Source organism: Pinus tabuliformis, chromosome X, assembly GCF_031772625.1.
Source record: "Pinus tabuliformis cultivar Carrire ecotype Pingquan chromosome X, CPIR1, whole genome shotgun sequence".
Lineage (NCBI taxonomy): Eukaryota > Viridiplantae > Streptophyta > Pinopsida > Pinales > Pinaceae > Pinus > Pinus tabuliformis.
Window position 1 is genome coordinate 569,564,293 of NC_142308.1, and position 25,990 is coordinate 569,590,282.

The 25,990-nt window shown below is 35.6% G+C and overlaps 1 long non-coding RNA gene across 1 annotated transcript; it reads right to left on the reverse strand.

The window, feature by feature from the left end:
- Positions 1-22,287: 22,287 nt before the first annotated feature.
- Positions 22,288-23,303, reverse strand: LOC149141293 (uncharacterized). The gene is made up of 2 exons (XR_016264931.1): positions 22,997-23,303; positions 22,288-22,597 (listed from the first exon to the last, which is right to left on the reverse strand). It is a non-coding gene; the product is annotated as an uncharacterized LOC149141293 (long non-coding RNA).
- Between the last annotated feature and the right edge of the window lie 2,687 nt (positions 23,304-25,990).

The window sequence follows — 25,990 nt, forward strand, 5'->3', positions numbered from 1 at the left end:
ATGGCCTATGGACAAGTATTTTCATTGTATTTTATTTTATGGCATACTCGTTTTCCATTGTACTAACTATGTCGTTTAATAGCTTGAAAAAATGGTATATTATTACAATAATTAAAAAAAAAAAAATCATTTTTTCTCAATATAAGAATTGAGAGTGATAATGTAGCATGTAAATGAATAAAATAAAAACATAATTATGATAAAGTAAAATATTATAAAGGGTTAATCAACCTAAATCTTGAAAATAAAAAGTGTTTCTTTATCTTTAATAATGTAAAGAAGAAAATAGGCATTGCTAAAATAAGAATAAATTCTCAAGTTCCATAATGAAGTTTGGTATTGGCTAATTCCTAAAACACTATGTAGCACTAAGAGGGTTGAAGAAGCACTTTCTCTCAAATTTTCAAGAGTGATCAATGGCAATGGGAGCGACTACGCTAGCATGTAGCACTTTATTCATATGGACATGGAAATATCTTATTTATATCTGAGTGAGTGAAATATTTTTACCATATCTCTTTTGTATTGGGTTGTAATTTCAACAACTAGTAAAGCAAGCATAGTTAGAATGAAACTACGTTTATAATACTTTTAATTAAAACTAATCAAAATTGTATATTTTTTTTTTATTTTGATTATCGCAGACATTATATATATATATATATGTATATATATATATATATAGAGAGAGAGAGAGAGAGAGAGAGAGAGAGAGAGAGACGTGTCAACCTTATGTTGAGCATGAACCAAATTACACATCTCCGTCATACTAGGTTGTAAAATGGGCCTCATAGCTTAATAATTAAATTAAAATTATAAAAACTATATCCTAGAATAAACAAACCTATCCATGTAATTGAAACAAACAACCCAAAAACCAAAAAATAAATGCTTTCATTTCAAGAGAAAAAATGATAAATAAAGTTATTTAGAAGCCCTTGCAAGCAATCATTAACAAAGCTAAAATTTCAAGTAAAACAATGAAATAATAATAATAATAAAACAATGAATTAACTAGTTTTAAAGAAATCTTTATGCCATATTTACAACTTGCAAACATTTCGTTAGCTTAAAAAAAAAAAAACCTCTCTAATACTTAAATAAATGGTTTTTGAACGTGCATAATCCAATTATACATTCAAAAGTGCATTACAAACAACAAGAAATCACAATCTTACTCGAAATCGTATTGTCGGATGACCAAAAAAATCATTTCATCTATTAATTAGACAACCCCTATAACTAATGTATATTATAATCAATGTAAAATTAATAAGTGATAAATATTGTTATAATAGCCCCAAGAGTTGGCTTAATTGGTCTAGTCCATGTCGTTAAAGCACCTTTACTATTGAGATGCCACAGGTTCAATTCTCTCGACACTCTCGGGGTCAGGCTTAGTGGTTGAGTTGGCAGGCAGTGATCCCTCGGGCCTTCGAGCGGATCTACTTGGTACATATATTTCATGGACTTAGTGGTCATGGATCTCGACACTCTCGGGGTCGGGCTTAGTGGTTGAGTTGGCGGGCAGTGATCCCTCGGGCCTTTGGGCGGATCTACTTGGTACATATATTTCATGGACTTAGTGGTCATGGATCTCCAAGATCCATGAACCATAGGGAAAAAAGGCCTTGACTTAATTAGTCAAGCCCCCATCGGTAAAACACCTTTTCTATTGAAAGATCACGGGATCAATTCTCTCGACACTTTTGGGATCACGATCCTTGGTTGAGCTGGCAAGAAGTAATCCCTCCATATGGATCTACCCGATACAAATATTTTGTGGACGTACCGACCATCGATCTCCGAAGTCTGTGAACAAAAAATAAATATTACTATAATATAAATATATAATATTATAACTTATATATTATATTAAAATTAGTTACTTTAGCACAATATATCAAATAACTGGTTGATATATATATATATATATATATATATATCATATGTGGAACATCATAGCTGATAAACTCCCAACAGGTACCACCCTCAAGAAGCGGGCCTTCACTGGTCCAACTTGGTGTGTTCTCTGCAAAAATGAGGAGGAATCGACGGCTCATCTTTTCCTTCACTGCGATGTCACGAAGAATATATGGACACAAGTCACACAGGTGCTAAATATAAATACTGTTTGGCAAGGCGTTGATATTCTCTCTGCTTGGGATCAATGGTGGACTGCGGTGTCCTCTGAAAAGGCCAGGAACCTTCCGCTGGTGGTCTCCTGGTACATTTGGAACTGTCGAAATGCCATTATCTTCGAGGACTATAAAGTCACCTGGCATCTTCTCCCGCCTTCTATCTGCGCGGCCTACACTGAAATTCCCTTTGAACATAAAACTAATATCCCTCGGAACATACAGCCTGAAATCATCAACAAGGAACTGCCCTGGGCTTATTTTGACGGGGCTGCACCCCTACAAGGATGTGGGGGGGGTATCGTTCTCCATTTATCTGACACACATTACTATCATTTGAGATTGGGATTGGGGATGGGCTCTAATAACTTTGCTGAGCTGATCACTTTGAGACATCTCCTCTATTTTGCTCTTACCAAACAGTGCAGACAAATTCAAATATTTGGGGATTCAAAGATTGTTATTGATTGGGCAAACAATATCTCTTTTTGTCATGCATATTCTTTGAAACATATCTTGGAAGAAATTGTTTTTCTAAAAACACATTTTGACCAGATCACTGTTTCTCACATCTACAGGGAAAGAAATGCGCTTGCTGACCGGCTCTCGAAAGAAGCGGCGGATCGTCACATAGGTGACTGGCAGATTGAAGAGTACACTCCAGAAGGCATGCACAGCTACTACCACCGCCCATATATCGACGGCCTTCTACAGGGGGATCCCCCTGATACATAGAAATTTTTGATCTACATGGTTTTTTCTTGTATATATCAGCCACTCTATATCGGCTCTATGTCTATCTGTTATTGTATGAGGATGTATATGCCTCAGATACCTGTTTTATTTTCTGCTACATGAACTCTGTTTTTTTCCGGTACTTTGTGTTGTGGATACTATACACAGTATCTACCATTTTTGGACATTACAGGATGGATTATAAATCCTTTGATCAGTGGATATACCACATTACAGCATATGCTTCGGCATCAACAACATGTAATCTCTGTTATTATCTTTATAATAGAAATTACGAATTCTATTTCTTCGGAAAATATATATATATATATATATATATATATATATATATATATATATATATATAACATCGTAATTTTATTACTAATATGAAGCACGTTAAAATAACTATATTCTTATCCTTAAATTACATGTAAATAATAAATACTATCTTGGTCTGCGCTTGTATGGATCCCTTATCTCCTTTTGGGCTATTTGTTGTCTTATGTAGTCCCATTTTTGTATCTTTTATCTGCCAGGGTGAGGCCCCTTATCTTTGAATGATTTGTCGTATAAGTCTCTGAATTAGTTGGTATGTTTCTCTTTTTATCGCTATTGTAAGATATGTGGTTTAGTTGGGGGTATAGAGCAATTTTGCAAAATGTAACAACTTCATTTTTATTGATGTAAAGCCGGTTGTTTTTTCTATGTGATAAAAATAAATACTAATTTTTTGGTCATGCAATCTCAAATTAACCAATTTATATTCATGTACACTCTTGAAACTCGAGAATGGCTAGAAGGGTTCCAAATGCCTTAAGAACCTTAGCCACTATTGCCAAAGAACTTGAAGAATCAGATAATCTGAAACCATGGATAAGAAGCCCTAGAAATTTATGAAAGATTTATCTCAAAGGTGGAATGCCAAAGCCTTAAGCATTTTCCATGTGTTTGTCAACCATGCATAATTGAAGAACACTCTTAGGACAAAGTGAAGGACACTCAAAGGACTATTAATTCCTCTTATTTTCTACACAATTTTACTCCACCAAGTGCACAAATCGACATTTTGAACGGCCAATGTTGATGTAAAGAATCAACCTCATGATTATATTAGGGTTAGGGTTTAACCACTCAGGAGGATTAAAAGCTCTATGAGGTATAATGCTACAATGATTTATGACGTCTTTGTACTTTTTTATGGTTTTGAAGCCTAAAATATTTAAGGTATTTCAGCTTAAAATATTTTGTAATTATATTTTTTACACTAATTTAAAGGTTTATAGGTTTTTTTTTATAGGTGGAAGATGCTTACATTTAGCATAAGTTGAATTTTTTAGTAAACACAAAGTTATTATGTTCGTGTTTTAATATTTTGAGTGTGTATTGAAGAAAAAAATAGTTCTTTATGCAACAAAGATTATTTGTAAAGAAATATCCACACCAAAAGTTTTGTCAATTAGAAGTTTTGTCAATGATGTGATGGCACTCTTTCTTACTTTGGATTAACATAGTCAATGTTTTGGATATTATGATTTATGGAAAGTGTTTTACTTATGGCCATTATCTATATATACTCAACTAACTCTTTGAATCATGTATTCAAATATGAGCATATCCATTGAGTGGATCAATCCTATTGGTTAACAAATGCATATGAGATAACATATATAGACAAAGATATAATCATTTCTAACAATATTAAGGCACAAATCCCAGTCCTGAGCATTAATCCAATTACCACTATAGACACTAAGGTCTTATCTCTTTCCATTCATACAATAAGTTTTGTGCTCCAATACCTTATTATACTATGATACCTAAAGAACCCCTTTAAGCAATCAATAAGATGAGCATTAGCCATATAATTTAGAAATGGGGCCTACCTACTCTTCAGACAGGTAAGTATGTTAATCCTCGGACATTTGACTTCACAAATCAAGAAATAACATACCTTGGGAGAAAAGGTAGATTTGAGCATGAAATGGCACACACATTAATGTAATGAGGATAGTTGTGGAGAATATGGGTTGAATGTGGCTAGAGCAAATGTAATGTTGGAATGAATGCTAGAATTAGCAGTGATGAGAGGATTGGTGAAATGATAGTTAACATTACTTCTAATTAAAAGTATGTACGACTCTGATGAGAGGATTGGTGAAATGATAGTTAACATTACTTCTAATTAAAAGTATGTACGACTCTAATGAGAGGATTGGTGAAATGATAGTTAACATTACTTCTAATTAAAAGTATGTACGACTCTTATAATTCCCATAATGGTTTTAGTCAACCAATGCTTCAATAACTACATGAGAGGACATTCCTACCAACCTCGTATATGCATTTAATGATTAGTTTTAATTGGTCAAAGAATGTGGATGTCTTCATTTAAGACATCTAGTGGAGAAAGATACGAGTTCTAAGGATGATAGTTTGCAATAAGGGATTTAATTTTTGGTAGATCTTTCCTCCTCCCCTCTAGTGGGAATCATATCCCCCCTCATGCAAAACATACCCATCTTGGAACAACATATTATATTTAAACATTAATATTTGCGTTGCTTGATTCTACCATAACAAGCATGTCACATGGTCAAAACACACACACATATATGCCTAGCAATTCACTAATTGAGCCTTGGCCTTGAGCTCCAACTAGGAATCCATACTAACATATTCACAACATTTATTTATTATGATTTAATACATGCTAGGGATCCAAACAAGGGTATTTCATTCCCCTCCCTTTTGGAATAAAAATATCCTCAGTGCTTCTAAAAATCAAATAAAAATGGGTATGCTTCCCTCATATCATTATGTAGCTCCCATGTAACTCATCAAGACCAAAGTGTTTCCATTGCATTTTTACTTGTCCAATGGATAAACTCTAGAGCAATATTACTTTGTTGCCAAGGATGCATAATGGCTATGTTTGGAACTTTCCCTTTGGTTCCAACTAGATCACATCATAATCAATCACATGGTTAGGTCCATGTACATACTTCTTCAGCAAGGAAACATGCAAAACATCACTAGCTTTAGTTTAGTAGGAAATGCAATTTTATGTGTGATTGATTGTATCCTATCAAGCACTTCAAATGGTTTTTAATATCTTGGTACCAACTTGGCACAACTTCCAAGCTTCAAGAAACTCTTCCTTGGCCTCACTTAGAGGTGAACATGATTCCCAACTTGAAGTTATCTATGTACCTTATTTTTATTTGCATAGCTTTCAACATGTCTTATGTTGCCTTTAATTTTAACATAATTTTAATAATTTATTACTCCATTTCGTTAACCATTTTCAACCTACACACAATTTTGTTTATTTTCATTGATGTCCTACATCTACCATATAAAGCTTCAAATGGACTCATTTTCAATGATGTTTGATGCCTATTCTTATATGTAAATTCTATTAGGTGTAGATAATCCTTCCACTTGGATGGTTTTCCCATCACATACATGTGAATAATGTCTTCAATCACTTGATTTACTCTTTTAGTCTGAGTGTCTATTTCTTGATGATAAGCAATGCTAAAATTCATATTGTTGGGCAATTCTCTCATAAGACTTTTCTAGAAGTTAGACATAAAATTTGTATCCCTTCTAGATATAATCGCTTTAGGTAACCCATGCAATCTAAATATTCCTTTGTGAATATCCTTGCAACATCATTAGTCTTGTGAGTGGATTTAATAGGAATAGAATGTGTTTCTTTGGATAATTTATTCACCACAAATATAATAGAATCATGTTGTTTTGTTGTTTTTGATAACTTAGTAATAAAATCCATGGTTACTACCTCTCATTTCCATTCTATAATTGGAAAAGGATACAACATAACATGTGAGGTGTTGATGTTCAACCTTAACATGTTAATATTTCATATGTCTTACAATATATTTAGCAACATATTTTTCCATCCTAGGCCAAAAGTGTTGCTTTCTTGATGTAGTCATCATTTTCTATTGGCTTGGATGTCTAGAATATGGCATTTTATGTATTTTATCCATGATATTTTTTCTTAAATTTGAAGGATTAAGAATATACATTCTATTTTTATGAATAAGAATCCCATCACCAACCAATGGATTGTTTTCATATCTATTTTTTAGTTTCTCTTGCTATAATCCATTTTTCACTTGGATATAATGTCCATCTATAGTAAGGGAATGAATAACTCTCTTCTTTAAATCTAATTTGAAAATTCTAACTATCATTTGCATTACATGCATTTTCTTGCTAAGTGCATCAATAACCTTTTTTTCCTTCTATGAGTTTGATTTTAAAATCAAATTCACACAGAAATTTTAGTCATTTAGCTTGCTTGGCATTTTGTTTTTCCTATTCAAACAAATACTCCAAACTATGATGTTTAATTCTAAGCTCAAATCTCTTGCCTAGTGGATAGTCCCCTCACATTTTTAGAGCATGCACTATCGCAACAAGTTTCGAGTCATGAGTAACATGTTTTCTCACATTCTCTCAATTTTCATGACTCATAACATACCACATGATGATATTGCATAAGAACTCCACCAAGTCCTTCCCTACAAGTCTTTATACACACAACAAAATCCTTTTGTGGATTTGCAATCTTTGCAATTGGGGCACTAGGAAGAATATTTTTTAATGGTTGAAAGCTTTCCTCACACTTTTGTGTTCATTCAAACTTGATTCCCAAATTTTACAAAAAAGTGATTGGGTGTGCAATCTTGGATACTCCCGCAATGAACCTTTTGTAAATACCTACAAGACCCATGAAAGATCTTAGATCTATTACATTCTTTAGGATGGGCCAATTCATTATGGCTTCAATTTTCTTTGAATCCACACATATTCCTTCCTATGAAGTAATGTGACCCAATCATGGATTTAATTCTAATCAAAATTCAATTTGCTTAGTTTTACATACAACTTATACTTTCTTAACACTTGCAAATACATCTTGAAATGTTTCTCATGCTCATCTTCATTATTAGAATAAACAAGAATATCATCTAGAAAAACAAGAACAAGCTTATCCATGTACTTGTTGAAAACACTATTAATGAGACACATGAATGTAGCTAGTGCATTAGTGAGACCAAATGGCACCACCAAAAATTCATATTAACCATACTTTGTTCTAAATGTTGTCTTATGATTGTCTTCCTCAATTCTTACTAAGTGATAATGAGATATCCAATTAAAGTTTGAAAATACGTGTGTTCCTCTCATTTGGCCAAACAAGTCATAAATCCAAGGTAATGGATACTTTTTTTTCACTGTGACTTTATTCATCCACCACTAACTAGTACCCAAACTAAGAGTTCCATATATTTTTTTCACAAATTAAATAGATGCTCCCCATGGAGATACACTTGGCCAAATCTATTTCCTTTCCAATAGCTCTTGGAATTGTATTTTCATCCCCAATAATTTGGGGTAATCATTCTATAGGGTATCTTGGACATTGATGCAACTCCAAGAACAAGATTGATTGTGAAATCAATATCTCCTACCACTTCTTCAAGGAATCCGACACCAAAACTTAGTGGGATAAGATAGTCTTAAAGCTTGGGACATTTATCCTTTATTCAATCCAATATGATGGGTTGCATACAGTTGACATCCTTTTCTAAAAAAATTCTTCGACTACAATGTAGAAATCTATCTAACAAAAATTTCCTTTGGTATGCAGGTTATTGTCCTTGAGTTTCCATTTTCAAAGGCAATCAAAAGTCTTTTTGTAGTAATCAAGTTTAACTTGATGCTCTCCAACTAGTCAATTCTAATGAGGATATCATGAGAACCAAGTGGAAAAATATTCAAATGTGCCCAGGTGAAAAGTCCATTCATCTCTAATGGGCATGCCTCCACCATTTCTCTAACCTTTTTCTTGGCTCCAACGGCTAGTTGAATTAACCATGACTTACTATACTTGCAATTCTTGAGAACACGAGTCTCAATAAAATTAGAAGTAACATAAATTTGAGTAGATTTAGGATCAATTAAAATGGAAAACCTTCAAATTCAACCATAGTTGATTAGTGATTACTTAGTGGTCTTCCTTTGTTGCATAGATTTTAGGAAAAATGTTGGCTACAAAGGAAAAATTTTATGAACCCCCGCTAAATTTATATGTATAATAAATGGGTGAATCTCCATGATACATAGGAAAATTTGAACTCTAGTTTATCAATTATATACATAGATATAAATTTTGGCAAATATTTTACTAAATAATAAAATCCTATAAAATCTTGGTGAATCTTTCAATAAATTATTAAAAATTGTAAAGCCTTCACAAATCTTTTGAAAAAGTATAAACCATGCATATTAAGGGCGTATTTTTATTGAACTATAATATACTCATTTTTCATGCTTGGAAAAAGCAACATAATTTTACCCTCCTCAACCTCCACTTATCTCAATCTCATTAAAGGTTAATGTTTGCTATCCCACTGCTATTATGGATTCTTCATTACTAATTCACTCTTCAAGTGCATCATAGAATGCTCAATAAAAGGATACATGGTTATGCCCATCAATGACTCCAAAAGTATATGAATGTCAATAGGTACATCCCATGTGTGACTACGTCTCTGATCATCCATTTGTACCAAAAAATAACCCCTTTCCAATGAATATGGACAAATAAAAGGAATATTGTACCCACATGGACCTACAATTGTTCAAAGTTTTCTTTTCAAACTTGAGTTCCTCCCAAGTTTGTTTTAGGACCTAAGGTCAAGCAGCACTACTTTGCCTCAACTATAGTGGCCTAGCTAACATACAACTACTACAACAAGAGTATGCCTCTTCACTTAAGGTATTCCCACAGTTTCACATTAATCTACAATCTCTCAAATGCAACTATGTCCTACTCAACTAAGTTCATTCAACAATCACGTGCACATGTCCAACTATGGCATTTAAAATATCCCACCAATACTTCAACACTTTACCAATATTTCAATACTTAATCGACATGAACACGAGGAAAAGTAACATCCAACAAATAATCCACATAGCATATGTATGTGTGGCACCTAAGACAATTGTCTTAACTTTACAATGTGAAAAATGTTATAGATATATAACAAGGCGGTTGCAGCTTTTTCCGTACAATTATAGTATAGATGTACAATTAATATAAGGAAATATTTCCTTTTGCCTACTTCCCAACATTCTGGTACAATCCAATCCCTGAAGCAACCACATGCTTGCATCCAACATGCCCCATCTTCTTCTTCTTCTCACTCAACTAACGCAATTTTCTCCACTATGCCAACCCTGAACTTAGCACAAACTATAAAGCTCTTTTATTCCTCTTTGCAAATGATCGATGGATGAATGATTGATGTGTTAAAACCTTTGAGGCATCCACTATTTATAGAATAATTTCCCTGCACTTTCAAGCCCCTCTTAGCCTAAGTGGACTCAAATTCCCACATTGTCAACTTCAATTGTGCTTGATGGTGCCTTTGCTCCCTTCATGACCTATTCATCGACTATCTAACATCAAATGGTGATGTGTTCAAAGCGTCGCATGCCCAAATAGGGTGTTTCATTATACCTGACAATGTGCTCAAATGCACCCAATGTGCCAATTTTATCCAACTACACTCAATGCACCTAACTACGCCTAATAATGCATATAAGCATCCAAGTGTGTACAGTGGATGTGTACCTAATAAATGTGTGCACGGTGGATGTGCACCCAAGGAGTATGGTCCACAATGTGCTCTGTGGATGTTTATGCCTAAAGGCACTTTTGTTATCCATCATAACCCCCAAGTGTGGACCACCTATCTCCATGGGTTTACATGTAGCCTAAGCACCCATCTCTATAAAAACCAATCAAGCTCTTTGTGCAAAGCTTATGCATCATGCATCATACTTTTAGACTAGATGGGGCCATCTACCACAGTCCCTCACTTTTCCTTCCCTCACCAAATTTCCTTCAAAGCTTCTCTTGGTGCATCCAACTAGTGGGAGCTACTAAGATTTGCAGCGACACCTAGTTTTAGCAAGGGTGCTCAACATGCCCATGGCGCACCTTGCTATTGTACAAAGGTACAAAAAATTGATTCTTCTACGACATCAACCTTCCATCATGTCCATTTGTGTTAGTTAATGGCCACCAAGGTTATCATGCAGTGAAGGTACCTAAATCCATTCAAGGCTAGGGCCTTACAAAAAGGTCTCTTTTATGCAAGTCTTAAATGGTCCATGGCCTTCCATTTGTGTAGCTCTTGACTTTATATATCCATGTCTCTTGTCCCCAAGTTTGTTTAATTAAACTATTTTACAATTTTTCCTCATTCAAAAAATTACATGAATGGTCATTTCCTTTCAATGTTAATAGTACACTACAATATTTCTCATCTTTACCATTCATTTTTCCCTATGTGTCCTTTTTTGTTAGGTAAATATTCTATGGGAGTTTGAGCATGTACTCTATTTTATTCAAGTTTTAGATGGAGATAACCATTCATAGCTCTAATTTTGCTTCTAGTGACTCTTGGATGAATGAGCTTTCAACTCACTTTCACTTGATTTTAGGTGCACAAACATAGGTCATTTAATCTCCTTCAAATATTTATCTTGAATATGCTAAGTTTCCTTCATCTCTCTTTGGATTTGTGTGCTTCAATTATGCAAAAGGAAGCATCCTTCACTTCAACAATTTTTGGGCCCGGTTCATGCCCACATCTTTCCATGTTTCTATGTTTCTTCAAATACTCTTCACTCTTGCACCAAAACCTACAACATAAAAATAAAGAGTTTCATTACCTTTGCGAGGCAAAACATTCACAAGAAATTTGTGTTGTAGATCTATGTCAATGAACTAAAAGTAGACAAAAAGGACATGAACACCATTTAAAATTATTGTAAAAATAATATTTTCTGAACCCATGATGAGCTTAGCTTGATTTAGAAGGTTCTATGCTTGGCTTCTTGGATCAAGTGTCCATGAATGGTGACAGTGACAAGAAAATTTTTCATTATTAAAATTAATGAATCACTTAAATATATGAGTATGAATTTTTCTTTTAAGAGTAAGTGAATCCAAGTATGTGAAAATTAACTACACTTCAAACCAATCATCAAGTTTCCAAGAATCTCACCATGTAAAACTAATGAGTGATTTCCTTTGTGCAAAAGGATCAACATTAGCTTTCAAGGAAAATTTTGCATTCATCATGAACTCTAGAATTTAACCATTGAGCCATAAAGCATTATGAACCCATGCACACAAAAAAAGTATGCTTTTATGCATCATTGCATTTTAATCCTTTCATAATCAATCAATGAATGCTTTGCTTCATGGTTCATCCATGAATTTAGATAAGCACGAAATCTCCCTTGTTGCATAATAAACATGTGGTGCATGTGAAATACAAAACTTGAAGTGAAATGGCAATTTCAAAATTCATTTTGCAATCTTTCTTCTAGTTCAAAATTAGTTTGAAAACTATTTTTTCTTGTACGTGCATAACTTTATTTGGTTTTGTTGGGCCATTCTAATAGTTTGTGAAAGATGCTAGTTTTGATGAGTTGAAAAAATGAGCTTTTCCTCCACACAAAATCAACTTACCTCTTTTACCTTTGATCTCATAAACCAACATTATGTGGAGGATAATTCATATTCATAAGCACCAAAAAGTAGATTGAAATCATCTTCCAAGCAGAGACATGTAGCTAAGAATTACCATGGATGAGGGAGCAAACTTAGATTCAAAAACAAGAGTTGAGCATGTTGAAACTGGACTTTTTATGCAAGTACATGAGGGAAAAAATACAATTTGTAAGCGTGATTGCAATGACAATCTTGAGAACTTTTTGTCATGAGCGCTGAAAATGAAAATTCCAAGTTTGAGCATGAAAACTGGAAATCCATGTCAAGCAAGTCTAAAATGAGAAATGAAAATTTAATTTACAAGCAAGCCCAACAAAGAGCTAAAAAATGCAAATGTAAATCTTCTTGGTACTAATCACTCTTGCAAAGAGTGACGAAATTGCCTTTTAATAATTGCAAAGAGAAAGAAGAAAAATCAAATTTCAAGCAACAACAAAAACTCATTTTTTTCCTAAACATCTTCTAGCATGAAAATGGAGGAATGAGTAAAATAAAAATATTCAAGTGCAATAATAACTATTCATTTCAATTCCATTGATACAGGTGGATTTGGTGGCCACTTGCCTATTCTGCCTGGACCTCCAACTGGTTTCATCAATTTCCTTGATTATAGCACAATTTACTATTTCTAGCATTTTTTCGGGTCTTAAACTTTCAGAATTGTTTTGACCCCCTAAACGACATTTTTTTGGAAGTCTACGGCAGGCTCGTAGTCTTATGTCACAAATATTGTATTACTTGGAGAGAGATTTCTAACAAGGTATCGTACATGCCAAACAAAGATCATATGACCAAGTTACAACCCTGAGAAGTTGGTTGTCCAACTAATCCTAACGGGACCCACAAACTCTTGGCATTTCATCTCCTAGGGTTAGGGTTTTGGTTGTTTAGGGTTTCCCTTTGTTGTTCAATAATAAAAATGCCCTTGAGCCTCATTGTAACATAGTTCAGAGGATGTTACCGCCACATCTCTTCTCATAGATAAGCTACCATCTCTCGAGCTAGTTTATTTCCATTTTGTATGTAAGCATTTTTCAGTTCTTTGATATTAATGAAATACAAATTTATTTATGTTGCATCTATGTGTTTATGTTTACATCTGTATTGTGTTTCATTCCTGCATAACTCCGGATCAGTGGTATCAGAGCGGTTTGCCCTTTCTCTATTTTTTTGTGCATGTCCCCAACAAGGTCGGGGTATAAGGAGTTAGGACTTGAACTAGTTGAGCCCTTGCAAGACTGGCCCCGCCGACACCAACGACCTCCCATGGCAAAAGAAAAGAAAGATGAGAGAGCAAGAGATCCTATCAAATTGTTGCTCAAAGAAGCCCTCAAGCAACAGCGGAACGAAATGATGGACAACTTTGCCCAGATCCTTCGACAAATGCCAACCAATGACGAATCTTCATCCAACAGTCATTTCAAAGGCACCGCCCCCTTCAAGATACAAGTTACCTTCGATATCCCTATACTAAAGTCAAATAGATGCAGATGTTATAGATAAATGGCTAAATCCACTGGAAGGTTATTTTTCGATCCATAATTTCTCTGACATGGAAAAGATTACTTTTTCACAACTTAAAGTCACCCCCGATGTCAAGGACTGGTGGGAAACTTACTGTGAGAGACAAGCCAAGGAACCCTCTCTGTTTTCAGCCGACACCTTCTTGGAACTCTTTCCAAGATGTTGTCAAAGAATAATATTACCTTGTTGAGAGTTATGACGACAAGTACATAAAATGGACTACGTTGCAGTAGCAAAGGGATCAAGATGTGCATGAGCTGACGAATCTTTTCCATACCCTATGCACAAAGTTAGGTATCAAAGATTCTGAGAAACATCTGGTGCTCAAGTACCGCGGTTGTTTGCACAAATACATTTAGGAGGAAATGGAGTTCCTGGACATCTCCTCGCTTGGTGCAACATACCAATATGCTGCCAAGATTAAGCAGAAATTCAAGCAAAAGAAGCGAGACTTTGGATTTGCAAACCCAAAGCAAAGCAAAGGTGCACCCAAGCCATAGAGCTAAGGGCAAAGCTAGGCCGCGACCCCCCGGGACAACTCCTCGGAGCAGCAAGCCAAGAATAATGGGAAGGCGAAGAAGGACACTGGCAAGTGGTGTGAGTTCCATAAAACTCCCACTCACAACACGAACAAATGTCGCGCAAAGCAAACGCTGGTGGTTGAGCTAAAAGACTCAAATACAGATGCATGCTCTGATTCTGAGTCGAAACCCAACAAGGGAACTAACAAGGAAAGCAGATCATTGATGCAGAATCCACTATGACGGTAGCCACCACCAAGCTCCAAAAAGCAGAAATTGATGATCCAGAGGAGGGGGAGCACCTCTTCAACTCACAAATGTGGGTAAAGGGTTCATCGGTGCAATTCATCATCGATAGTGAGAACCAGAAGAACCTGATCTCAACTGAGCTAATTAAGAGATTGACGCTGCCAACAACGCTGCATGCACAGTTATACACCATCTGGTGGCTCCACCAAGGGCAAGATCTATGTGTCAGCCATCGGTGTCGCCTGCCTTATAGCATCAAGCCCTTTATAGATGAGGTCTTGTGCAATGTTGCCCCTCTGGAAGTTTGTGATGTTTTATTATGTCAATCATACCTATGGAAGCGTCATGTTGTATATGAATACAAACCTCTTCTGTTTTATTACTTTGGGTCAATAATTGTATAGGATACCATAGTTATGTCGCCTACCCATTTTCTTTGATCTCTGCTAAAGAATGAAGTAAGATCATTTCCTAGACTCGGAAATTTGTCTTCCTTATGATTCGCCCTCAGAGCAAGAGGGAGATTGTGGCCACATTCACAGCCTCCAGACATGGCTCTTTCGCACAGCAACAATAGATGGACAAGGTAGTGGAGGAATACAGGGACATCTTCACCTCACCCACAGGGGTACCCTTACATTGTCAGGTCAAACACTCCATCAATATGACCGCGGGCACGCTGCTACCCAATGGACCGATCTACCAGTGCTCTATTTTGGAGAACGATGAAATCAAGAGGCAGATTAAGGAGTTGTTGCAAAAAGGGCACATCAGGCCAAGTTCATCCCCATGTGGGAGCCTGATCGTGTTGGTACAGAAGAAGGATGAAACCTAGAGGCTTGGTATTCACTATCAGGCACTAAATAAGATCATTGTCTGGAATAGGTATCTAATCCCACAGATTGATGATCTTTTGGACTAGCTCAAGGGGGCCAAATATTTCAGCAAGATTGACTTGAAGTCTGATTGTCACCATGTACCAATCGAACCCTCTGATGTGTGGAAGGTTGCCTTCAAATCTAAGGAGGGCCTTTTCGAATGGCCAGTCATGCCTTTTGACTTGATGAATGCCCCCACAACCTTCATGAGGTTAATGGATGACATCTTGCAACCCTTCACTAACTCATTCGTAGTATTGTATTTGGACGACATCCTGATCTTCAGTCAGAGTTGGGAAGACCATATTCGACAAGTCCTCTAAACCCTGCGACAACACAAATTGTGTACCAATTTGGAGAAATGCACTTTTGGTATGACCCAGGTTCAATATCTGGGGTACATTGATGAGTGGGGTGTGCATGTGGACTGAGGCAAGATATAAGTTATTTGGGATTGGTCAGCCCCAACCACTCTAATAGATCTCCGCAACTTTATGGGTCTTGTCAATTTCCATCACAGGTTCGTGTTGGGACTCTCTCATATCACTTGGCCTTTGAGTCAAGTCACCAATGGCAGAGTGAAAGCAAAGTTCTTTTGGTCTGAATCCCACTAGAAGGCATTTGTCGAGTTGAAGTATCACCTCTTCTCTGCACCAGTGCTCACATTACCAGACCTGCAGCAACCATTTGAAATTGAGACAGATGCCTCCGACTATGCTACTGGTGCAGTTCTTACCTAGCGGAGGCATCCGGTGGCATATCACAGTGAGACATTTTTAGATACAGTCTAAAAGTATCCCGCCTATGACAAAGAGATGTATTGCATTGTGCAACCCTGCCGACAATGGAAGCATTACATTCTGGGGAAGGAAACAGTCATCCACACAGACCATTGACCCTTGCAATTCATACAGACACAAGGAAAGTTGTAGAACAATTGTCATAAAAAATGGTCTGCATATCTGCAACAATTCCATTTGAACATTAAGTACAAGAAGGGCAGCACCAATAATGTTGCACACTACCTCAGCCAACCGCCAGTTATGGCGTTGACCACTGTGCTCGACTCGAGTGGAGACGAAACTTTGGGATGGCCGCATATTTACAAGAGTGATTCAAAATTCAGTACCACATACCAAATGCTCCTAGAAGCCAAACAAGTTACAGACTTTCACCTCCAGGATGCATTGTTATGCCACCTGGGACACCTCTATGTTCCTTGAAGCAAGCATGCCAAGATGATTTGGGAGGCGCACTACAGTCGGGTCGCTGGACTTTTTAGGGTTAAAAAAGCAGTGGTAGTGTTGCAGAAGTATTTTTATTGGTCACACCTTCAACAAGATGTTGGGAAGTACATCAGATACATCACTGCTTGTGTCATTATCAAACCTACAATCAAAAAGTAAGGCATGTATACTCTTATGCCTGCTCCTAGCCGACCTTGGGAATTCATCTCCATGGATTACATGTCAGGCCTTCCTTCTACTAAGCATGGCAACAACTGTGTTTTCGTGGTCATCGAAAAGTTCTCTAAGATGGTCATTCTAGCGACCTGCAAGAAGAGTATCACAACAAAAGCTACTACCAAACTCTTCTTTGAATGAGTATGAGTACAGTTTGGGATCCCACAGTCTATTGTCTCAGATCAAGACAGTAGGTTCCTAAGTAAATCCTGGTCAAGCCTCTAGTCGTTGTTGGATACCAAGCTCACTAAGTCCACGACCTTCCACCCCCAAACTGATGGCCAAACAAAAGTCGTTAATAGGATGATTGTGCACATCCTGCACATGTACAACTCGAAGCATCCACGCACATGGGATGAAAGCCTCCCCTATGTTCAGCATAGCTACAATAGGGCTCTCCACAACTCAATTGGCCATAGCCCCTTTAAGGTGGGGTTGGGATTCCAACCACTATGTCCCATTGATGTTTTCATACCACTTGCATCCACTCAGGCAGATTCGGATCAGGTCCAATCTGAAGTTGACAGAGCTACCAACTTCATTAAACGCATTCAACACATCCGCCAGTAAGCTGATGACATATTAGACAGAGCAAATGCTAAGTACAGACAGCGTCATGATTAGCATCGCGTGCCACACAAGTTCCAAGTGGGCGATAAAGTTTGGTTACATTTGCAGAAGGAGCACCTCGTTGGGATCCACCACAAACTTCGCCCGCTTCGATATGGGCCTTACACCATCACTAAGACTATAGGAGACAATGATTTCGAGCTCAACATTCCACCACTCCTTGGCTTGCACCCAGTATCAATGTGGACCTGCTGCAACCATACTTTCCCCCATTGTTAGACACATCAGACATTGTTGAGCAGTTGACACTAACAAAACTCAACCCAAGCTGTATCGAACTGGCCGCAACTGATAAGATCATGGACACACAGATCAAGAACACTCGCCAACAAAGGATCCAGCTATATTGAGTTGTCAAAGCATGCCAACTCCTTCACCAGGGCAAGTGGCTCACAAGGGACCACGTTCAACAAAAATTTCCTCACCTCATGGAGGCTTTGCACGCAATGGAGATCATTGCTTCAACAGGGGAGCACTGATCCAGGTGGATATCGATGGCCACCTGCCTATTACACCTGGACCTCCAGCTGATTTCATCAGTTTCCTTGATTATAGCACAATTTACTATTTTTAGCAATTTTTCGGCTCCTGAACTTTCAGAGCTATTTTGACCCCCTAAACAGCGTTTTTTTGAGGTCCGCAACAAGCCCATAGTCGTAGGCAAGCAGGGGTCTGCTGCAAATATTGTATCACTCAGATAGGCCTTTCTAACAAGGTATCATACGCGCCAAACAGAGATCATATAACCAAGTTACGACCCCAGGAAGTTGGTTGTCCAACTAACCCCAACGGGGCCTACAAACTCTTGGCATTCTATCTCCTAGCATTAGGGTTTTGGTTGTTAAAGGTTTCCCTTTGTTTTTCAATAATAAAAAGGCCCTTGAGCCTCATTATAACACAGTTCAGGGGATGTCGCCACCACATCTCTTCTCAGAGATAAGCTACCATCGCCCGAACTAGTTTATTTCCATTTTGTATGTAAGCGTCTTTCAGTTCTTTAATAGTAATGAAATGAAGATTTATTTCTACTGCATCTCTATGTTTATGTTTATATTTGTATTCTGTTTCGGTCCTACATAAGTCCAGATCATCCATTACCTAACCCTTCTTTAAATTTGAATTAAATTAGTAGAGTTATATGCAACTATTTACTTTGGCTTGGTTTGACCATGCTTATTATGAACCTGCAAAACAAAATTACTCTTAATTCAAAAGATTGTAATATACAATAAAATTTACCATTTAGCATGTTATGTGATTAATCTTGCAAATATTTATGCCTTAAAAGCATTTACGTTAAATCACAAAAGTAGAATGCATTAGTGTTGTATCCCCACCAGCTCAAGAAAGCTTCTCCACACTAGGTATAAACAAGCCATGGAGCAAGGAACCACATTTCAATGGGTCATCTCGAATGGTCCTTCAAACAAGGTTCAAGTTGAACTCAACTTTGAAATGAGTTATTTTTAACATGCTGAGATTATTATCAAGAATCAAACAACTTCAAATATGGGGATTTTGGCTTATTATAAACATGTATGCGTTGACCTATCATGCAAGACCTCAATAACAAATTTCAACATTCATGCAAGCAAAATGCAAAACACATTTTTATTTCAAAAAGAATGAAGGCTTAAAAAAACCAAAATATGCATGAGAAAGTGATTTAGAACTCAAAAGAGAGCTGAGGATGCAACTTTAAGATTCAAAATGCATGTTTCATGTGTGAGGATGAAGGTTGGATATGCATGTTTCAAGCTATGAAAGAAATAGATTTTTTTTTTGGGACATGACGCTGAAAATACCATCTCAGTCTTGAACATGAAAACTGGAAATGCAAATTTTCAGTAAGCCTAGAAGAAGAAGATCTGACTTTGATTTCCAGGCATGCCTAAAAGTGGGCTGAAAATGCAATTTTAGCAAAACTAAAATCAACTTGCTCAAACTCAACAAAGAAAATTGACACTTTCAAACTTAAAACAATCCAAGGAAGAGTCGAAAGTTGCACTCTCATACTTGCAAACGTGATCTGAAATTTGCATTTACAGCTATCAACAGACAGCTGGAAATTACATGTCAAAGTTTAAAATATTTGCACTGAATGTCATAGCTGAAAACTGCACTCCCAAGCAAGCAAGGGTGAGCTGAAAATTAAATTTCTAAAAATGATGAAGATTGGTGGAAATGCATGTGCTATTCGAAGCTCATTCCTCTTCAAATTTCAACACTAATATGGAAAATTTTCGCTACAATTTAGCATAAGCATTTAAACTTTTGCTCTTGGTTCTCATAGCCTTCAAAAGACGTGAGTTTTAGCAAAAGCATGAAGGGGATAAACATGGAAACAAAGTATGTCATCACAATCACACTTACAGACTGCATTTTTAGCCCTCATGTACTTGCATAAAAAGTCCAATTTCAACATACTCAACAATAGTTTTTGAATCTAAGATTGCTCTTTCATCCTTGGTAATTTTTAGCCAGTGTCTTCGCTTGAAGGATGTTTTCAATCTACCTTATTCTGCTTCCAAATATGAATAATACTCCACATAGTGTGGGTTTATGAAACCAAAGGTAAAAGAGATAAGTTGATTTTGTATGGTGGAAAAGCTCATTTTTTGCAACTCATTAAAATTAGTTTCTTCCACAAACTATGAGCATGACCCAACAAAGCCAAATAAAGCCATTGCACATACAAGAAAAAAAATAGTTTTTGAAATAATTTTGAATTGGAAGCAACATTGCAGAATGAATTTCGAAATTACTGCTTCACTTCACATTTTAAATTTTACAAACACTCCATGTTTATTATCCATCAAAGGAGATTTCAAGCTTATTTAAATTCATGGATGAAACATGAAACGAAGCATGGATTGATTGATTATGAAAGATTAAAATGAAATGAAGCGTTAAAAGCAAAAAAATTTGTCTATATAAAATTAAAAATCACGACTGTGATGTAAAAATGTTTGGGTTTAAAGGAAGTTGCTGTAAAAAATGTGCTCAAGAATCCCAAAGTCCAAAAGTGAAAGGTTTCTATTCACTCAAGGCAAGGCTAGCTGGGGACCATCCAAAAAAACATTGATAAATCTTACCATAACTTCACGTGAGGATAAAAATTACATGTAAATACAAATAAAAAATGCACAGATGAACAGATTTGGGGGTTGCTTATATCGATAGAATGGCACAAATAAACATGTCATGACCAGCCATAAAGTTTAATGTTAGGCAATGAGCATTTCATAGCATACTAGATAAGATCCAGAGTATCACCAGCAGATTCCACTTTATCCTGCCCTCTAGTTCATTCACCTAAAGGTTATGAAACAGACCATATTCAATACAAGGACATAAATCTTAGGGGCATTGGAACATTTAATGCTCTGATTTGGAACCTAACTATCACTTACATGATTTCTTTGGAGGATCACTTGAAACCTTTTAGGATAACAAAACTGGGTCCAAAACAGGAGAAGCCTGAGATGATATCAATCAAGTTCTTCCATACTTTCGTCAAGTAAACAAAGAAACCAGCCTGACTATCATTATTAAATCATAAGTTAGACTTTTTCTCTTTAAAGATGGCAAATATGTCGTCCTTGGAAAGTCATTGAAGTATGATAGAATAATGTGTGAATTGTGAGCTCGACTAGTATCACGAGAAGGTTGCAAAGTTGCAAGAACAATCTTTCAAACATGGATATCAAAATTACAATGTCCACACCGATCCTCTATCTACTTTACACTTTCAGTAAGTATGTGATGATAATGACTCAATAATTCTTTATATATATATATATATATATTATAGTCTAATTTATATATATATATATGGCATTAGTCTAATTAATAGATGAAATGATTTTTTTCAGTGCATTTTATTTAGTTAATTTCACAGAAATCTCGCAGAGATTTTTAAAAACTTGAGTTTAAGTTGTTTAATCTGTAAAATTTGATTGTCCCAGGGGTTTTTCAGGGCGCTGAATCTATTTATGCATTTAAAAATGTATTTTAAACAACAAAAACTCACAATCTCACTGTGTTAAATCTATTTATGCATTCAAAAATATATTTTAAACAACAAAAACTCACAATATTACTTAACAATGTATCATGAAATTCTAGTAAAAAAATCATTTCATTTATAAACTAAACTATGCCAATAAAAATTATACAAAAAATTCAAAATTATATAAGAAAAAATCCGACTTGGAATTTCTTCATGATCAAGGTTCAATACACTATCTATAAAAATTAGCATATACAAGATAAGACAAACCAAAAACTAACAATCAGCTATCAATAAAAACAAATATTAAAAGCACTCTTAAGAATTGTAATGGAATCCCAAAAAATGGCAATACTTTTTCACATCTTCAAGTAAAGCAAAAATTTCTATTTTCCTAAAATATTTCTGGAAGCAAGAAAGTTAAAATTCTACCTTCTAGAATATATCCAGGGGAAGCAACCTAAAATTATCTTTTCCCAGAATATATCGAAGGGACAAGGAACTGAAACAAGTTTTTTCTAATACAGGGACAAGCAACTGAAACAAGTTTTTTCTAATACAAAATGCGAACCATCATTCGGTAATTTTTATGAAATTTTAAATAAACACACACAATGTTTATATTTTTTCACTTGACCGAAATTAAATTCATTTTCCAAGATATCACCCTAGTGAACATTTAGGGGTTAAAATTCAAAATACAAAACGAACGAATCTTTTTGCAATCCTAACATAACATGAACAAATTTACTAGAATATTACCCCATTCACAGCAGGTTTTGACTCAATCCCGTAGATGTGAGTAGTTACACCCTGCGAAAAAGAACAAGATGAATATGTGAGTTGTTATACCTACGAAAAAGAGCCAGATGAATTCAAATCCATCAAAGCAATACTCCAATGCCTGAAAATATGAAAAATTTGAATCTTTAATCTAAACCTCAGAGTTCCTTTTAAAAACCCCGTAAAAACTCAAAACATAGTCCACAATCGTCAATTTCAGAAAGCTCTATGACTTGGAGAATCATTACCTCAAAAAAAATCAACTGATCAATGATTTCTTTAGTGCATTCAACGAAATGACCAGGAATAAAGCGATTATGCGATTATGCAATCCAACAAACCACTCTATCAGCAGCACGCTGCGCCTAGCCCTTTAACTATTTGAGAATGGATCAAAGAGCAAATATACAACATATTGACAGGACTTACCTAGCACTGTACAAGGGTTTGGAAGCACCAGGGCATGTTGAGCCTTGAGTTCGAAATTCAGATTCCATAGCTTTTCAAATAAGCAATCAGCGCTCCTGTATTAAATATGATTCTAGGAATGTAACCAGTAAGATGTAGATGCCAATTATATAAAAGACTTTTAAGCCTTTATATAAAACGAATCATTCCCTTGTAACCACTTATTACAGAAAATGAGGGTGATTTCCCAAAAAACAAAAAACAAAAAAATCCCCGCGCTAGGGGTGAATGAGAGTAAAAAAGCCAATGTGCAACAAAGGAGAGCGAAACCACTACCAAGAATCGTTGCAACTCAAATTTCACAACTGAAAACTAATTTATTTTCCCTCTTCCTCATAAATAAATGTGGACTAACCTTTGATACATAATTATTTTTTAAATAAATTGGAGGCACATGATAATAAAGCACAAATCACCTAATCAAAATTTGAAATCCCATAATTTTGCTTCTAAAATTTTTCTTTTTCTCAATAGTTATTCTTTTTTCTTCATAAATTAATGTGGACTAACTTTTGATACACAATTCTTTTTTAAATAAAATGGAGGCACATGATAATAATTTTCTCTTTCTGAATAGTTATACCTTCTTCTTCATAAATTAATGCGGACTAACCTTTGATACACAATTCCTTTTTAAATAAAATGGAGGCACATGATAATAAAGCACTACAACACTGAAAATCACCTAATCAAAATTTGAAATCCCATAATTTTGTTTCTAAAATTTCCCTTCCTCAATAGTTACAGCTTCTTTAATATTAAGAACATTTCTAACTATTTCTCTTTAATGTGGGCAATTTTTGCAAATGTCCTTCTCCACATCCTCAACATTAAATAGCCTCTTTTGACTTTCCTCCTACCAATTCAACTAGATTAACTTCACCTTGTGTTGGTGGATTTTGGGAATGTGAAACTTTTCTTTTTTTTAATTAAACTTTTCTCTTTCTTTTTTTCCATGTCCCATGGATTTATTATTATTATTATTATTATTATTATTATATACTTAGCCTTTTTAATGGTCTCATTCAAAATTTGAGACTCATCAAATTCAATTTTGTGCTTATAAAATTAAAGTAATCCACTTAGAAAATGTTGTATCTTTAAAATTCTCATCTCAATATGTTGACCATACATTAACAACTCCAAGAATTTTTCGGCACATTCATCCATGGTCATTTGCTTTAACTCATTGAAATCTTTGATTTTACCATCATAGTATCTATTAGAGAGGTGTTATGATTTCTTAGTTCCTTTTGATTACACTTTGGGAAAAGATGGACACCAAGTTGAAAAGATCTATAGCTTTTCATCCATAGACAGATGGGCAGACAAAAGAAGTTAACAAGAAATCGATTCAACTTTTGAGGGCATACAATCAAAAGCATGCAAAGACCTAAGATGAAAATATTATATATAATAAACATTATTATAGCATAGTAGTCCACGCCTCTACTAGTAAGTCCCCTTTTGAAAGTTGCTTTGGATATTTGCCACCTTCACCTTTCTATGTTGTTTATGGATAATAAGGAGGAGCCGGAAGGAGGAATTTAGGGAATACATGGTGGGAGAAGTTTTGAACAATGATAAATTTGTTGATGTGATTAGACAAAGCCATTTGCAATTTTATGACATGTTAATGATGGCATAGGAAAGTAGAAAGCCCTATATGATTAGCACAAAACTAAGAAATCATTCAAGGCAAGAGACACGGTTTAGTTACAGCTGAACAAAGAAAGGCTACATGGTCTTAGTAAGAAAATCAAGACTATGTAATATGACCCTTCTAAGGTATTGGAGAAGGTAGGAAACAATGCCTATAGACTCAAGCTACCCTCATATTTGCACATTTACTCAATAGTGAATGTGGGGAATCTAAAACTCTATGAACATTCCATATTGGATATAAGAGTAGGTCCTATTTACCATAGAAGACTTAGCACCAAAATCTCAAGTAGAGTTAGCAAAAGTTACAATTTTGCAAATTAAGGTCAAAACTACCAAATAGGGGTAGCATGACCTTTGGTAGATTGAGTTGGAGGACAACTTTCAAGAAAGGAAAAATGGTACTCCTAGGAGATGGTGGAGGACAAATTTCCTCAACTCATTCAATAAAATATGGGGACCAAAAGCCTCCCTAAATGAGGAGGTATGATCTAGAATGGATCATTGTATAATTTTGATACTCTTTGGGTGGAAAAACTAGAGGATTTGGCTAATTTGAAAATTTGGGGTCTTGAACCTTCTAGAGCCATTTAGAGACATCAAATGGTATTTTTAGGGGTTAAATTTTGTGAGCATAGTTTCCAACCCCCTAACATTATTCTACAAACTAGACTTTCCAACGGTGTGAAATTCACCCAAGTTGGAATTTGTATGTGGACGTTATGTCTCCTACAAGTTGACAAACCTTGTTGACCACCATGGTACCTAGTGGATGCCACATAAACCATGTTACTCATGTGTGGATTTTTAAGAATATTTTAATTTTTCTCAAACCCTAGCACTAATTAAGGGTTGAGGCATGCAAAACCATTAATCTTAGATGGCTATCAAACTATGTTAAATATTGGGCCGCTAGGAGCAGAGGGGTTCCATTCTTTTAGCATTGTACTTGGTCCATAGTTGAATAGAGCATCTAAGAATGGGATTTGAGAGAATAATAGAGGAGGAAGAATATTGTGTAGTGACCATTCAGGCCATGGTGTTAAAGGAAACTCGATATTGAGTGTCCCTTCCTCTGTAGTTGTATTTTCATGTTGAAGAAAAGAGAGTAAAGCATAGCCATCACCTTTGAGATAAGCTTTCTACCATTTTGAGTTCCCTAGATACATCTTCTATTCATTCAAGTGGATCATGTGTTCATTTGCTCGTTCTTCCATTTTCATACTTTAGTGATTCTGATAAATTTGGGCAAGAAGCTAGTGTTACAAATTTGAGATTTGAAAAAATAAACCT